The 16,581-nt window shown below is 38.9% G+C and overlaps 1 long non-coding RNA gene across 2 annotated transcripts; it reads right to left on the reverse strand.

Moving 5' to 3' along the window:
* Positions 1-3,470: 3,470 nt before the first annotated feature.
* Positions 3,471-6,946, reverse strand: LOC146926807 (uncharacterized). 2 transcript variants are annotated; one of them, XR_015005526.1, is made up of 5 exons: positions 6,274-6,946; positions 6,142-6,196; positions 5,629-5,688; positions 4,362-4,496; positions 3,471-3,880 (listed from the first exon to the last, which is right to left on the reverse strand). It is a non-coding gene; the product is annotated as an uncharacterized LOC146926807 (long non-coding RNA). The 2 variants fall into 2 exon arrangements; XR_015005527.1 differs by having other exon boundaries at positions 5,629-5,691.
* Between the last annotated feature and the right edge of the window lie 9,635 nt (positions 6,947-16,581).

Here is a 16,581-nt window from a genome sequence, read left to right on the forward strand (position 1 = left end):
TATTCAAATACATACGAAATTTACAATAAGTTACACTAAAGTTTTAATACTGTATTTCTACCGTATAATATACTATTCTCGTACAAAATACATCCCACCAACCATTTTTTAACTCATAACTATGTTGACTTCAATAAAGGAGTAGTACAAACAAAGCAAAACAAAAGATAACTTACTTTGAGACATCTTTGTCAGGAATCTTCTCTAGGACCACATTTTTGTTGCTGTTCGAAGTTTCACCAAACTTCACCGTCGAAGAATCGGTTGCCCACTTCATCTTCAACCTTCACTTCACACCAGTTGCTATTTTCGGAGATATGATATTTTGAGTATGAAAATGGTGATGGATGATCCAGACGGAGCTTTTGAAATGTGTTTTAGGGTTATGATGAGATGAAATGAGTTATGGAAAGATAAGGGTAGATGAAAAGAATTAGGGGAAAATGGGGGAAAAAACCCTAGAACTCTTTGCTTACTTGCACGTGCCAGACTTTGTTCTTTCCATTTTCTATTTTTTTTTATTTTGCTAATTATACGCGTGGAAATAACTTATTAAAAAATAATTTTAAAAATAAATAAATGCCAGGTGGCGTGCCACATAAGGTTGACTGAGTCAAAATTGACGTTTTGCAAAAGGGGGTAGACATAGGGGGTCACTTTTGCCATTTTTTTTTATTAGGGGGCCAAAATTGCAACCTTTGCAAACTTTTTTTTTTGAACAAGCAAAAATGGAATATATATTAACCACAAGATGTGCCAAAAGAATTACTGAAGGAACAAAGTTTCAATTAACCACCAAACAAACCATTATGTGATGCCCAAGCATTGAAACGGGATCGAACACCACCTATCTGTTCCAAACCTAAAGGCAACTTTCTTGGCTTTCATCCAGGCTAAAGACATATATTTCACTTTATCTAACTACCTGGAAATAGGGGTTACAACATTATTGAAAAACCTATTATTGCGCTCATTCCATAAGACCCAAACGCACAATAGCCAAATAAGCTGAAGGAATGACCGTTTTGCTCTGCCACCACCTGTTAAATGCACGAATTGAAGAAAGTGATCGGCTATAACATTAGTGTCGACACCTGTAATGCCCAACCAATGACGCACTAGGGGCCATAACGATGAATATATATTACAAGATAAAAACAAATGTTGCGATGTCTCCACTAAGACACACTCTGAAACACACAAAGAAGCCTCTGAAGAAATTACCCGTCTATGAACCAGGATGGACTTAGTTGGCAATCTGTCATGAAGCAACCTCCAGGCAAAGATAGAGACCTTCAATAGCACCTGATTATGCCAAATCAACGATGCTGCAGGATCCGCAAGAGGAGTATCCTTTGTAGTCAGTAAATGATAGGAATCACGAACTGAGTACCCTTCAGAAGGCTCCGGCAACCAAACCCACCTGTCTGAAACATTAGCATGCAAAGAAACATCAAGCAATAAAGTCCTACATTCCTCTAACTCCTCCTCCCACACCCACAATCTCCGCCTCCACTTCCACGCCTCCCATCCCTGCTCAACACCAAGAGAGAACAAATTCGCCACTGTAATGAATTTGTTCTCATAAAGATCAAATAGGCGAGGAAACCTCACACACAGAGATGCCGACCCTAACCACTTATCAAACCAGAACAAAGTATCGGAACCATCCCCCAACTTCTTTGACACACACTCCCCAAACCAGCCTCCACTAATATCACCGCCCCCATCCCTAATCCTCGCCACCTCCCTCCACCAAGAAGAACAACTCCGGCCCCCAACCTCCAACCTCCCACCTACTTCGCCATAACGGATGACTAAAACTCGATACCAAAAACCACTCCTATCAACAAGCATCCTCCAACACCACTTTCCTAACAAAGCCTGATTAAACTCCTTCAACTGTCTCACCCCCAAACCTCCAAACTCCTTATGGAGGCACACATTATGCCACCCTATCCAAGATATTTTCCTATGATCCTCACTCCCACCCCAAAAAAAATTATTAAACAAAGATTCAATGGAAGAGATTATACCTGATAGAGCTTTGAAGAAGGAAAGCGCATAGACAGGCAGAGTGTAACACCCTATTTCTAATAAGCGGTAAAACGCGTGAATATACGTACATATTCTAGAAATAGATGCTACGTCTTCGAATCAAACCACAAAACATACATGCATAAAGATCATGTTACACAACATAGCAGCGGAACATACATATAATTCATAAAACATCTCTGGATCTCAACAAAATACAATTGTTTTCTCCAATTCTCAAATAACAAATAACATCTCAACTCCAAATGCATAGTCCAAAAATAAATCTAACATGCAAGAACTATCCTAGATCAGAGCCCTAATCTAGACACTTGCATAAAAAGAGGAACTCCACTCCTCGACATCATCAATCAAACAACTAAGCATCCTGCACTCCATCTACCCGTCCATACGGAAAGGTAGGTGGTAAACCACTGAGGGTTAGCATTACATCATCATAATCCACGAAAAACATTTATCATGAACATTGGAAATGAAAGAAAATATTCCAGAATAACAATCCATACATATATTCACAAGTATCCACAACACATGCATATTATTCTTTACCATCTTTCCAAGTTCATCTCAACAAGTGTATCATACACATATCTCAAATTCACCTTGTCAATCAACAATTAACCCTCAATAATTCAATCCACAAATTACAGTTAGCAATCAATCATAAAACACATTGCAATGTAATTCAATCCACCAACAGTTTATGCAATGATTCTAGACTCATCTAGATGCATGTGGTACCAAATCACCTCCAGGTCGTCACCTTCGATGCAACAAAAACATCGTACTCACCTCTATTGGATATAAAATCCGCCACCATCAGTCTTGGATATAAAATCCACCACCATCAGTCATGAATGCATGAACATATTGTTATACCCTAATTTTGGACCTAAAAATACTTGTTCAAAATTTTCTTTCATCTTTGATATATGTCTATTGTTCTTGAAGAATTGCCAATTTGCTATTGTTTCACTACAAGAATTTTCCTTATTACTGGTGGAAATAATCCCCCAGTAATGCAAAAAATCCCTCAGTAATACGCATTACTGGCGGATTCGAGTCCCTCAGTAATATGAGCGTCAGAAATGTTACTGGCGGAATTTTCCCTCAGTAATGGGGAGTTAGTTTTGACAAAGCATTACTGAGGGATTATTCCGCCAGTAATTACTGACGGATTGCAATCTGTCAGTAATTACTGGCGGAATAATCCCTCAGTAATGCTTTGTCAAAACTACCTCCCCATTACTGAGGGAAAATTCCGCCAGTAATGTTTATACAGATTTACATTAGTGACGAAAAATTCCACCAGTAATGTAATGGACCTTTTTTTTTTTGTGATCCCTTCCTACTTTTTAATTCTAATTAAAGAAATAAAATTAATTCAACACAAATAAATAAAAGAAATAAAATTTTAATTTAATAAGACACAAATTAATTAATCAATATATCATAATATTTGTACAATCCTTAAATAGTTTTCGTAAAAAATCATAAATATCTAAATAATATTCATACAATCTATAAAACTAACATAATAAGCTAATGATCATAATATTCAAACAAATTTGTTCCTAGTCTCCCTCCTGGTAATTTGCTGCTCGTATTTCCTCTGGTGGCATCGGAACAAAGGATGAATGATGGAATGTGAGTTTAGGTCCTCTTCTATATGGCTTTGGTAGCGGGGGTGGTGGTGGTGGCTCTTCAATCAGCTGAGGCATGGAAGAAACCAACATATATACTTCCTGTAACTTCAATCAGTTAGTTACCATTAACTGAAGTGAGTTATCCTGAGCAATCAACTTCTGTCTTATGCACTCCACTAAAATGCAAAGCATGGAGTTAAAATTCTATACTGGCTTAAAAAGGTAATTTATTAAGGACCAAGCCACAAAATACGTTCAGATGATTATAAATTTAAAAATGGATGCAATGTGGCCATCAGACAGCTTTTGCATCAGTCACTTGATGAATAGTAAGTCGAGCTAAATGTCAGAAATTTAAGTACTGAAAATGAGCCAACTATTGGTAGAATTATGTTTCAAAGACTAAACAATATTTTGGACAATCCATCATAGGTAGAGAATCAAAGAGAAGGTGACAGCCATACAAAATTTGGTAGAATGTACTGAGAAAATTGATGACATGAATTCAAATTGTCAATGAAGAATTAATGCAAGAACTAGATTTTTTCCAGTGATCCTGTTACTACCAAATATTAAGTACTTATGTTGATTGTTATAGATACAACTTACATAAACTATTTTCAGAATATTGTCAATCTTAGACTGTTGGTCACTTACTCTCCAAGTGCATTTCCTTTGTTCCTTTGTTTACTTGCATTATGTCATATTGAACAGAATCCATGATCATTGCAAACCTGCTCAAAGAGGTTTCCATTATGCCAATTCTGTTTTCGAGTCCTTCACTTAGCTGATCTGTGGAGCAAACAGAAGATTTATAATCTTCAGTAATTAATGAGGGAAAATGTAAACGCATACTGATTGGCTTCCTACTTTGGCATAGGTTCAAGAAAGCCAGTTTATCCTTGGATATGTCCAATGTGAATGCTAAAATTACAAGTTATAGAAACAACCTTTGAATAAGTAAGAAGGGGCAAACTAGAAAACCTCCTTGAAGAGTTCTCAAGTTCTTGAGAAACAGCTCTCTATAAGGATTAAAAGAAAAATTCACTCAAATCAAATGGAAAACAGGTGAACACTGAATAATTGTGTAAGAGGTAAGCATTTAAAGCCAAATGTTCAGCATATTTGTAAAATAGGCATCTATGGTTTCAAACGAGAAATTAGCGAGTCTTCAGTATCTTGACCCAAGAGTTACGAAAAAGGATAATCATAAGTTACAGGGATAATTATAGTAACCTAAGGTAAACTACATTGGCTCACTCCTTGATTGAAATATAGCACCCACCACCTCTACTTTTGTACCCTTCTTACACATTGACAAAGCATAAGGCAATGTTCTTTTTGGTGGAGTATTTTTTAAATAATGTGTTTCATTATCTCAATATCATAGAAAATTATAGAACATTGCCTATGGAGTATGAAATTATAGAAAATTATCTCATTATCTCAACCAAGAATGGGAATGATAAAAGAAAGTTTGATAAAATAAATGCTGCTACACCATAATATCCATTCATCCTTTCTCTATAAAATACCTGTTTCAGATATACCAACAAAAACATCATAAGCCTAACATAAATGGCTTATTGAATAAACACATATCTTACAGGATGCTAAAAGTTACAACTTATGACACTAGCATAAGCTATTTTCAGAGGCTCTTCCAAAGACTTATACAAGTGCTTATGGCATAGGATTTGTACGGATATACAATGGTTATAGCATAAACGCTTATCATATAATGTATAAACTACTTCTATAATAGTTAATGTCAGTGTTCTGCTTAACAAAAAGAAACATCCTACAACTTTGCATTATGATTTATTTGGTCACCTTAATTGTTACTATCTCATAAATCACACCAAACTTTGTTTTGATAATTTCATACATCTAACACAACCGGAATTCATATAGACTATATTACCTTTGGCCAATCGCGAATCTGATAACAATTCCTTTCCCCATTCCAATTGAAGTTGTTCACCTCCTCAAAATCAGGGGACAAAAACAAAACTAATCAGTCACAAACACAAAAGTCAAAATAAAGAATGACTTAAACATGACAGGTTTTTGCTTTCAAATCATAGGGATGACAATCTTTATATCATAATTTCCAACTATCTTATAAAATAATGGGAATCATGTGAATCAAAACAAACCCTTTTTGTCCTCTTAAAATGTGAGTGTTGAACGATACCAAGGAAACCAAACTAAAATGTACATTAATATTAATCAAGTGGATAAATTTTACATCTATCAAATATCAACAGTGTCCATATCCAACAAGAACAAAAAAGAAAGTAAATTTATAATAAAGAAAAAAAAAATACCCAGATCAATATTAGTTTCCATTATTTCTCAATATCCAAAAAAAAACCAGAAAGAGAGGAAATAAATCACTAAAAAAAATCAAATGAACAAAGATTTAGTGATTTACCGGCACAAATCTTTAAGCAGTGACGACGAGTGTGTCTTCAACAACCTGAATCCACCTTCAAGAACAAAGATTTAGTTAAATTAACCATGGGTTTTAGCAATACATGATTAGTTAAGCAAACAACAGCAATACCTAATAAAGATCTACGGGTTTGAGACGAAGATGGATGCGTTCTAGGTTTCCAGATGCGTTCTAGGGATTCAGATACGGAGAAGGAAGCAACAATCTTGGAGATGAACTGAAGCAACGAGCGATCGATCAGAGAAGGAGGAAGTATTCTAGGAATGGAAGAAAGGGTTCGATCTCTGGCTTTGTGGAGAGAAAGAAAAAGGGTTATGGGAGAAAATACAAGAAAAGAATGCAACATTATTACCGGCGGAATTTGTGTCTTACTGACGGATTCGAATGCAACAATATTACTGGCGGATATGTTGCATTACTGGCGGAATATTTAATCCATTATACTATTACTGTCGGATTTATATCCCTCAGTAACGCAAAGGCACATTACTGGCGGATCTATTGCATTACTGGCGGAATATTTAATCCGTTATACTATTACTGTCGGACTTATATCCCTCAGTAACGCAAAGACATGTGCATTTACATTATTGGCGGAATATTTCCGCCAGTAATACATCGTAGGTTCTTTATTGATATTACTGACGGATTTATCCATCAGTAACGTTATTGAGGGTTTTTTTTAATGTTACTGAAGGTTTATTCCGCCAGTAATTACTGAGGGCCTAAATCCCTCAGTAATGCAATTTTGAATTGGTTAGTAGTATTGGGAATTCTTGTAGTGTTTACACTGACATTTTACTCTGCTTTATCTCTCAACTTAGCTTTACAAATCTTTTCAACTGTGTATTTGTCCATGTTTTCTTGCATTTCAAGTCATCCAAAACTTTTTCTTGCATTTCAAGTCGTTTGAATTTGTCTCTAATCAATTGCATCTTTCTCTGTATTTTATTTCAATTTTGTTTGCAAAATTCATGAAAAAGGGTGTTTTAGTCATTTCCTGCATTCAAATTCATTTTAGTCCTTTGAAAATTGTTTGAATCTTTCCAATTGGTCTGAATAAGTCTTTGTTTCAATCCCAGGCTATAATCCATTTAAAAAAAATCACAGTTGAAGTCATTTTGAGTCAGTTTAGCCCCAAAGGGCATTTTAGTCATTTCCTGTGTTAAAACTCTGTTTAAATCCCTAAAGCTTGTCTCTGAGTCTTTTCATTTAGTCTGTATAAACTCTCGCCTTAATTCCCTTTTAAAAACCATTTTAAAATTGCATTTGAGTCATTCTGAGTCATTTTAGTCCCTAAGGGCATTTTAGTCATTTCACACAAAATTTTGACAGAGAGAGGTTACTTTAAAGTACCTCATTTAAGTAGTTGGTTCATTTTAGTCCTTTTTGTGTTTTTTATTGGTTTCACTTTACGTTATTTCCAATTTACATTTTTTACCAAATTTTATTATTATTTGCATTTTGGTCCCTATTTTCCTATTATTTTCATTCTAGTCCCCATTTTTCTTTTATTTTCATTTTAGTCCTTTTGTCATTTTCCTTTTAGTCCTGTTTCTCTTTATTATTGCATTTTTTAGTCCTTTGCAGTCCAGTCTCTGTTTTTTAAACAATTGCAGGTTAGCCCCTTTAGTTCCAAAAGTTGCAAAAAGGGTCCCAAGTCCAAAATTGGTCCAAGTTCGAATCAAACAGGTGTCAGCAAGCTATTGGCTCGGTTATCACACATGGCAGCCTATATAAAGGCCATCTCAGTCACTGCAACAGAGGAGGATCAATCATTGAGAGCCACATCACCACAAACAAAAACTTCACATTCTCTCTCTTCTAACCGAATTGAAGCCCAGAAGCTTGAAGAAGTTCATCGAAGAACTTCAACAACCTTCGTCTTCAACCTCTCAAACTACCACAAGTTTCCAGAAATTCACCAGAATTCACAACACAAACCGATCCAAACTCAACAGTTCTTCACCAAATCCAATCAATTTGCAATGATTCTCAGTGATTCTTTGTAAGAATCTTCATCACCGAACCATTTTTCCTTGCAATACAATCGTAAGTCCGTCAACAATTGCGACGAGCTCAACGAGCTCACAAAGAGAGTTCCGAGAGAAGTAAGAAGAAGGATTGAAGCAAAAACGGGACCGGTGAAGAAGAAGAAAGAGATAACCGATTTATTTTCGGTGAAAGTTCTTACCAGAAGGTACGAAGAGGATAACACGAAGTTTTCCGACGTATTCCTCTTCTCTTTTCTCTCTTTTCTCCGATTGAATTTCTGGTAAACCCTAAACCTTCGAATCTTGTTTCCAAACTGTTGTTTTACGTTTATTGCCTCGCGTCACATAGATCTAAGGTTACAAAGCCAAGAACAGTGAAAACACACCGATAAACCTCCGTTTTAGCAAAAGATAGAAGATGAACGGACGGAATCCGTCTTTCTCACCGGAGAAGACGAAGATTCCGTCCTTCTTTGAGGTTTACGGCGTGTTCATCGCCATTTCTTCATGTCACCGGTGCCGTTTTAGGTTAGTTAGAGAGGACGAGATGAGTATGAGAGGAAGAAAGAGAAAAATGGTTTGAAATGAAGAAAAGACCGGCTCACAAACTTTTATAGGTAGTGAACCGGACCGGTTCACCTGAACCAGTCTGGTTCGCTCCCCAAACCGTCTTCTCTTCCTTTCTCACCGTTTGATCTGCTTTCCAATGACGTGTACGGTGTGGATTTGCACTGTTTGTGTGCCTAAACTGTCTTATGGTGTGTTGCGCATTCCTAGCCCTCAGATCTAGGGTTTTATTGGAGATGGATCAATCCAACGCCTCTGAGGCGTTTGGAGGATCCGAATCCATCAAAGACCTTGGGCTTGGGCCCCTGTTGCTGTAGATTTCGTTTTTTGCTGCCTTTTTACTATTTTCCACACTGTCTTGTGATATTGGCACCCCTGACATGCCTAAAATGTTTTATAAAATTTTCTAAAAAATTATAGAGACCTCTTGGTACTTTTGTGATTTTTTTTGTTGATTTTGCACTGAAAAACTTTATAAAAATATTGATACATTTTTTTTGTCTTAATTCTTGAGTTTTACGTTAAAAAGCTTGTGAAAATGTGCATAATTTTGGTTCCAATTCTTGATATATGTGTGTGATTGGTGATGTGTGCGCTTGTAACGAATTTGTCACTGTTTAGGTGCATTTCTTGCTGCATGTGAATATGTGTAATTAGTTGCTTGTTTTACAAGGCATATTAATGATTGTTTGTGAAAATAAAATGTTAGATATATCTAGGAATGAATCATAATCTTGTAATTTGAGCATGAACCTCTAATTCTCACATTTTTGCTGCATTGAAACCCATTTTAAAATTGTAATAATGTGGAAATTATGAGTCATGTGCATCTTGAAGTATTGTGATTAGTTCCTAGTGTATCTTAACACTTTATCTTTGTGTTTTTTGCATTTGTTTAGTGTTCCCTTGCCTTATTGTTTTCTTCATTACATTTGGTGTTACTAACCCCTTTCATCTTATGTTTCATACATTCCATAAGCATATTTCATCCTTCAATTTTAGTTTCATTTTTTGCACTTTAATTCTCATGCCAAGATTTAGAATGTAAAACCTAGGGTGGTGTATTTTACTTCATGCAATTTTAATTTCTTGCAAGACCATAGCATGTATCTAGGCCAACGATGTAAAGGACAATGGACCCTAATGATGTACACCGGCACAAGCACCGACACATGCACACACATCACATAGATATTTTTAGATGTATGTTTAGGGTATGTATGCTTAGATGTATGTTTAGGAGATTTGAAACTTAGAAAAAAACTCTCTTTTCCAAAAAATATGGACAACATCACTCAAATCATTTTCTAAATAAACTTTGGGATCAAAATCCCATTGATTTTCCCTTTATTTTCTTAAACAAAATACTAATGAATTTTAACCATACTTAGACTCCTTTTGCAAAATAACTAATTCCACCCCACTCTTTTCACAATCTTATGCCCTTGAGGCCTCTCTTCCTATTCTTCAAAATTCCAATTTTCAAACTTAAAATCAACCAACAAAAACAAAAACATTCTTTGGAAGAGAACTACGGTGGATTTGATCCCTTAAAAGGGTACGTAGGCAAGGAATCAAAATTCCTTCAATTCAAATAAAATAAAAAATTCAAACATCTTCTTCTCCCTCCAATTCTTCACTTAGTAAAATCTTAGGTGTAAATATCATTTTTCAAATAGCATTTAAAAGTAAAGCGCGCGCGTAGAAAGTAAAGACGGTTCCTATAGGATACTATAGTCGTTATGGGTGCCTAACACCTTCCCGTAGCGAAAACAACTCCCGGACCTCGATTCTCAAGGGTTTTGCTTATTTTTCCCTTCCCAAGAAAAAATGAGATATCAAAGGTTAAAAAGGTTCAAACGTAATCAATGTTTGACACCCGAAAAACCAAGATAAAACAGCTGGCGACTTCACTGGGGACATTCGAGAGTTACGCCTAGTCTTTAGTTCCACGCTTGCGCTTTCGTTTTTACTTGCTTCTTTTTACTTTCTTATGTGAATAAATGTTTAAATTCTTGCAAACGTGTGGGGTGAGAATATCAAAAGTCCTACACCCGGGCTGAGTGAACTTAGGATTTAGGAGGGATATAATCGACAATTCATTCCGGGGGTTGCCTCGTGTATTGGATTATGCGATCAATCCCACATAGCTGAGGCATTTTGGGGGTGATGTTGTCGACGCGTGTTGTCACGTTTAGGCACTTTACTTCTAATTGTTCTATGACGCTATGAACCGTAGATAACCGAACCCATCCATGGCCATTTTCTAGGATGTAGTGCGGAGGCTAAACCGAGTGTTGTCTCGAATTTTAGTCGTCACGCGATACTACACTCAAGTTAGACCTTCTTACGGATAATCATGGAGCGAGTGTTTGTCTCGTGGCACCATGATATACGTCGGAGAGGTTGCAACTTGGGAACCTTTTTAGAACCCGGTTACTATTATCCAAAGCCCTAGTTTCACCAGACACCGTTTCCACCCATGACTCCTTGACTTTGAATTTCAACCCACCATGTTTTCTCCGTACTTGAACATAATCATGCATTCATGCATACATGCATACATGCATAAACTTTTTTCCATGAATTTATCGAAGGGCTTAGACAAATTGAATTTTGTAAACATTGTAGGAATGGGGAAGACTAAGTCCTACAAGTTCAAGGAAGTGGATTTGGCTAGTTTGAGAGATTTGGCACTCAAGATCGAGGATCCGACTGGTTTCCGACATCGTTACAGGACTTTACTTACTCTTCTCCAGACTAATGTGGATGAGAAGCTTGTGCACACTCTAGTGCAATTCTATGATCGGGACTATCGGTGCTTCACTTTTCCCGACTTTCAGTTAGTGCCCACACTCGAGGCTTATTCTTGCTTGATGGATCTATCTATTGCTAAGGGGGTACCCTTCGCGGGACTTGAGAATCCTCCTACTCCATTGGTTATTGCTAAAGATCTCTATCTCAAGACCACCGATGTCTCCAAGAATCTTGTCACTAAGGCTCACATCCGAGGGTTCACTTCGAAGTATCTACTTGAGAAAGCCAACCTCAAAACTACTTGTCAGGACACTCTCGAGGCTATTCTTGCACTCCTCATCTATGGGCTTATTCTCTTTCCAAATCTTGACGACTTCGTGGATATGAATGCTATTATGATCTTCCACTCCAAGAATCCGGTTCCTACTTTGCTAGCTGACACATACCATGCTATTCACGATCGATCCGGCAAGGGTCATGGATACATTCTTTGCTGTGTACCTCTCCTCTATAGGTGGTTTATTTCGCACCTTCCGAAGTCTTTCCATGATAATCGAGAGAATTGGTCTATTTCACAGAGGATCATGGCTCTCACCCCTAGTGAAGTGGTTTGGCTCACTCCTGCTACTAGAGTCAAAGAGATTGTCCTTGGTGGTGGAAAGTTTCTTAATGTACCTCTTCTTGGTACCCGGGGTGGAATCAACTATAACCCGGAGCTCGCCTTGCGACAATTTGGGTTCCCGATTAAAGAAAAGCCCATCAATCTTGCTACATCTCCTTACTTCTTCCACTACTCCAATGCACCCACAGGAATAAGAGAAGATTTCATAGAAGCTTGGTCTAAACTTTGGAAGAAAGAGGTGAAGCATATGGGTGTGAGGTCCGGTATTGCTCATGAGGCCTATACTCAGTGGGTGATAAACCAAGCTGAGAAGATTGGTATGCCTTACCCCGCCATGAGATATGTGTCTGCATCTATTCCAACCATGCCTTTGCCTCTACTCCCACCTACTCAGGAGATGTATCAGGAGCACCTAGCTATGGAGAGTCGAGAGAAGCACCAATGGAGGACTAGATACTATGAGGCTGAGAACTTGATCATGACTTTGGATGGAAAAGATGAACATAAGACTCATGAGGTGATGACACTGAAGAAAGAGTTGGCTAAAGCTAGGAAAGAAATTGAAGAAAAGGATAAGTTACTTATGAGAGACTCCAAGAGGGCTAGGAGTGCTTGTAACTTCTATGCACGATACTACAGCTATGAGTCTGGGTCCGAGTCCGAGGATGATGCTTCCACTTCCTATGCTTGAGGACTTCTATCTCCTACTGTTATTTTCAGCTGTTTATGTTGTTTTACATTTCAAAGTTTATCCCTTGGCTTAGTATTTCAAAGGGAATTATCTTGTAAGACTCTGTGATGTTTGTTTGTTTTGTCTGGTTTTGATGTTTCAATTGTTTAGTAATGTTTACAAATTTCTAATTTGTCTAAAACCCTTCGATAACACAAAAAGAGTCTTTTTGCATATGCATTAACACATCTCATGCATTGGTCACAAAAAGACTTCTCTCGTGCTCATTGCCTCCTGGTTCCTCTGCCGCAGTCTGAAAAGTGGCTCGTGCTCGTAAGGTTTACCAACCAGATAGAGTTCATCAAACAAGATTGTACAAGAGGAGAAACATGGCTAACTTTGAAGAAGAAAATGCTCAGCTCCGTGCCGAATTGGCTGCTATGAAAGAAGACTTGGCTAAGGCTCATGACGCTATGTCTACTATGATGGCTGCACAAGAACAACCAGCCACATCTGTCCCAGCTTCTACTGAAGTGATTCCATCTATCCCACTGTCTACCGTGATGTCTGATGCTCGGTTTGTTATGCCCAATGGACGCCCTTATGGACTCTCAGCTTTCTATGCTCCTAATACTGCGGCTGGTATCTCTGGTACTGGCAATCAAGGACAGATTCCCGTATCCACCTCTATGCCCCAAGTAACTACTGTTGTTACCGATCCTATTGTACACACTGTGCAACAGGTAATCGATCTTGACACTCCGCGTGGACAAGACCCTATAATGGAAGCTATGAGAAAACAGTTAAGAGAGTTGGCTGGAGAACTCCGTGAGGTCAAAGCTAGCCGTGGGAATGGTGTTTCTGCTAAGGCTCGTGATCTATGCCTAGTATCCGATTTGAGATTCCTAAGAAGTTCAAAGTGCCAGATTTTGACAAATACAATGGAACTTCTTGTCCACATAGCCATGTCATTCGGTACGTCCGAAAGATGGCCAACTACGCAGATAACAATGCGCTGATGATCCACTGCTTCCAGGATAGCTTGATGGAAGATGCGGCAGACTGGTACACTGGTTTGAGCAAAGACAATATCCATACTTTTGAGGAACTCGCTACTGCTTTTGAAAATCACTATGAGTTTAATACCCGCTTGAAGCCAAATAGGGATTCTCTTAAGTCTTTGTCTCAAAAGTCAGATGAAACCTTCCGTGAATATGCTCAGAGGTGGAGAGGGGCAGCTGCCCGTGTTTCTCCTCGGCTAGATGAGGAAAAATTAACACAGACGTTCCTGAAAACTCTGAAGAAGGAATATGTTGAAAGAATGATAGTCTCTGCTCCGAATAATTTCTCCGACATGGTTAATATGGGAACCCGTCTAGAGGAGGCTGTCAGAGAAGGTATCATTGTTCTTGAAAAGGGGGAATCTTCAGCTAGTGCACCTAAGAAATACGGTAATGGCCACCATAAGAAGAAAGAATCCGAAGTAGGGATGGTATCTGGCAACCAGTCTACAGCTGCTGCTCAGTCACCTCTACCCTACCAATATATGCAGTACTCTCAACATCCTTTCTTCCCACCATTCTACCAGCAATATCCTCTGCCACCGGGTCAACCGCCAGTGCTTGTTAATGCCATTGCTCAGCAAGTACAACAGCAGCCTCTTGCTCAACAGCAACAGCAGCAACAACAGGGTCCTCGGCCCAAGACTTATTTCCCACCAATACCAATGCGGTATGCTGATCTACTCCCAACTCTACTCGCTAAAGGCCACTGCATCACCAGACCAGGCAAGCCTCCGCCTACGCCATTGCCTCCCAGGTTCCGACAGGATCTCACATGTGAATTCCATCAGGGCGCTCAAGGCCACGATGTTGAAGGTTGCTATGCTCTGATGTATGTTGTAAAAGACCTGATAGACAGAGGACGGTTGACTTTTGAAAAAAGTGTTCCTCATGTTCTTGACAACCCACTTCCAAATCATGCTGCTGTTAATATGATTGAGGCTTTCGAAGGAGTTCGTGTTCCTCGAGAGGCCCCCACTTTAGATGTCCGTAATGTTGCTACTCCTTTGGTGCCGCTACATGTCAAACTTTGCCAGGCTTCTTTGTTCAATCACGATCATGCTTCTTGTTCAGAATGTCTTCAAAATCCTATGGGTTGTTGTGTGGCGCAAGATGATATACAGAGCCTAATGGATGATAAACACTTGATTGCCAGTGATGTTTGTGTGATTGTGCCAGTGTTTCATGATTCTCCTACTACGGGTGTACCACAGCCAAGGGATGTTGAACCCTTAGTAATCAGGTTGCCTGGTCCGGTGTCTTATGCCTCTACGAAGGCAATCCCTTACAAGTATGATGCAACTATGATTGAGAATGGGATGGAAGTGCCTCTGGTATCCCCAGCTACGGTTGATAACGTCGCTGGATAAATTACAGCTCTGAGAAGTGGAAAAGTCCGTCCACCCTTGTTCCAAAGGAAGGTGGTTACACATGTTGCTACAATAACTCCGCCAGTTGCTCCTCCTGTTGACAAGAACACCGGCCCATCAGGCCAGTCTATTGAAGAGTCTAATCTGGACGAAATTCTGAGGCTTATCAAAAAGAGCGATTATAAGATTGTAGACCAGCTGCTGCAAACTTCGTCAAAGATATCCATCTTGTCTCTGCTCTTGAGCTCAGAAGCTCACAGGAAAGTGTTAATGAAGGTACTAGAACATGCCTATGTTGATCATGAAGTCTCCGTGGATCAGTTTGATGGAATAGTGGGTAACATTACTGCTTGCAATAACTTGGGGTTTGGTGATGATGAACTCCCAGAAGCAGGAAAACACCACAACTTAGCTTTGCATATCTCAGTACACTGTAAGTCTGACATGATATCCAATGTGCTGGTGGACACTGGGTCATCCTTAAATGTAATGCCTAGTCTACACTAAGACAATTGAGTCATCATGGACTCTCTCTAAGGGGAAGTAGCTATTTGGTTAAGGCTTTCGATGGATCTCGCAAAGATGTTCTTGGAGAGGTAGATCTACCAATTACCATTGGTCCTGAGACATTCCAGATCACTTTCCAGGTCATGGACATCAATGCTTCTTACAGTTGTCTCCTCGGAAGGCCATGGATTCACGACGCTGGGGCAGTAACTTCTACTTTGCACCAGAAGCTCAAGTTTGTGAGGAATGGTAAGCTTGTCACTGTACATGGTGAAGAAGCATATCTGGTTAGCCAAGTGTCATCTTTCTCTTGTGTTGAAGCAAGGTCCGCTGAAGGGACGTCATTTCAAGGCTTGACTGTTGAAGGTACAGAACCCCGGAGAGCTAGTGCTAGTATGGCTTCATTGAAAGACGCCCAGAAAGCTGTTCAAGAAGGGCAAGCTGCTGGCTGGGGCAAAGTGATACAGATTTTGGAAAACAAGCGTAAAGAGGGCCTTGGGTTCTCCCCGACCTCAGGCGTTTCAACAGGAACTTTCTACAGTGCTGGGTTTATCAATGCTATTGCTGAAGATGCTGCTGAAAGTAGTTACGTGCCTACGTTTGTTGTACCAGGAGGCACCGTGAGAAATTGGGAGGCCATTGATGTTCCTTTAGTCATGCATGCTTCCATGTAATGTGTCTTGTTGCTCATGTTTTTCTTCGTTTTCAAAATAACAATCCTTTCGCTCTGCCCAAGGCGAAAGTGATATCTTTGTAAGGGCATGTTTGTTTCGGCATTGCCGTTATCAATAAAAGTTGTCGTCTTTCTCACGACTCTTTATTTTTATACTTTTTAGTGCCTTTTTCTTGGAAATAATGGTAATGCCAGAAA

The sequence above is a fragment of the Medicago sativa genome, chromosome 4 (assembly GCF_051527215.1).
Source record: "Medicago sativa cultivar Bolivia chromosome 4, Bolivia_mono, whole genome shotgun sequence".
Taxonomy (NCBI): Eukaryota; Viridiplantae; Streptophyta; class Magnoliopsida; order Fabales; family Fabaceae; genus Medicago; species Medicago sativa.